The sequence below is a fragment of the Fukomys damarensis genome, unplaced genomic scaffold (assembly GCF_012274545.1).
Source record: "Fukomys damarensis isolate Sample0158 unplaced genomic scaffold, DMR_v1.0_HiC HiC_scaffold_33, whole genome shotgun sequence".
NCBI lineage: Eukaryota > Metazoa > Chordata > Mammalia > Rodentia > Bathyergidae > Fukomys > Fukomys damarensis.
This window is the reverse complement of record NW_022900945.1, coordinates 42,763,313-42,764,813: the sequence shown is the minus strand read 5'-3', so window position 1 is coordinate 42,764,813 and position 1,501 is coordinate 42,763,313.

Below are 1,501 nucleotides of genomic sequence, written 5' to 3'. Positions count from 1 at the left end.
TACCACCTCCAAAAAATGGTATACTCCCTTTTTCACCTTTTGATCCTTATTTACATTTTTGGTTTCTCACACCAAACTTGGCATTAGCACATGTCAGAGACCCCTGTAGTCAGGTTCCAGTCCCTACCTGCCCAGTGCATGACACAGGCCTGAGAAGAATACAGTAGGAGACAAAACTAAGAGAGAAAGGTGACAGTATGACCAATTCCAGTGCACCCAACAAAGGCACTGGACAGTCCCAGCCACTGACTTTTATTGGTAATCTATTAGGATAAAGGAAACATGTGGTTTCTGTGGAAATTAATACAAACAAGACTAATAAAGGACAAGACAAAGCATTCTTGAATTAGGAACAGAACAGACAAAATATGATTGTAATTAGAACATTGTCCTTCACTCTGAAGGTTTTAATTGTGGGAATGGAATTTGGGTGGAGTTACTCTTTCCTCAGCATGTAGGCTTCAGCCACTTACTTCTGTAAACAAGCCAATTGGGTTAACTCTTCACAGCCTGCTTTGGGGATAATCATTATCATAGTCCTCTGCATGCATGCGTCCTATTTATTTAAGAGTATGGTCTCAATGTGCATCCACTTAGCTATAAATGTCCCTAGTTTCTCATTATGGCTGAGTATTACTCCATTTTATAAAAAATGTATACTAGATAATGTGAAATAGGAAGAAAAGGTCCAAAGGGGAACGGGAAGTGGGAGGCATAGGAGAAAGGAAAGTGAAAGGAATATGAGAAAAGGAAAAAGTGGAAACCAAGTCTTTGTAAATAGGGAGGGGTAGATGAGTTGAAGGGAGGGTGGGGGGGATAAGAACCAAACTATTTTATGTAAAGGTACAAATTCCCAATAATGAATGTCAGCATATTGTATACCTAAAAGGTACCAATGAAATTAATGAATTTTTAAAAAAGTATACTCCACACACACACACACACACCCTATTACTAGAGGAATTTTTTCTAGAAAAGATTAGGACACATTGTGAGATAAGTCTAAACAGAATGAACTCCAGCTTCCACAAAAAATCATTAAGAGAAGCTAGAACTTTCCCTTTGCCTACCAGGTCAGTTCTTAACCTGTCTTTAAACACTCCTTCCTTCCTGGTCCTAGAAGGTCTACCATGCTAAAAATTTCTACAGGAATCCACCAATATAGAAATGCAGCCCAAAGCCAGGTGTGGTGGCACACACCTATTAATCTCAGCACTTGGAAGGTTGAAGCAAGAGGTTTTCTGCAAGTTTGATGCCAGCATGGGCTACACAATGTATTCAAGGCCAGCATGAACTACATAACAAGGCCCTGTCTACAAGAAAAAGAAAAAGAAAAAAAAAAACAAAAAAACCCAAGGCTTTTATAAAGAATTCTACAATGTAAACCAGGTGTGGTGGTGCACATCTGTAATCCCAGCACTCGGGAGGCTGAGGCACGAGGATCGCTGTGAGTTCCAGGTCAGTCTCAACTACATAGTGAGACCCTGTCTCAAAAAACCAA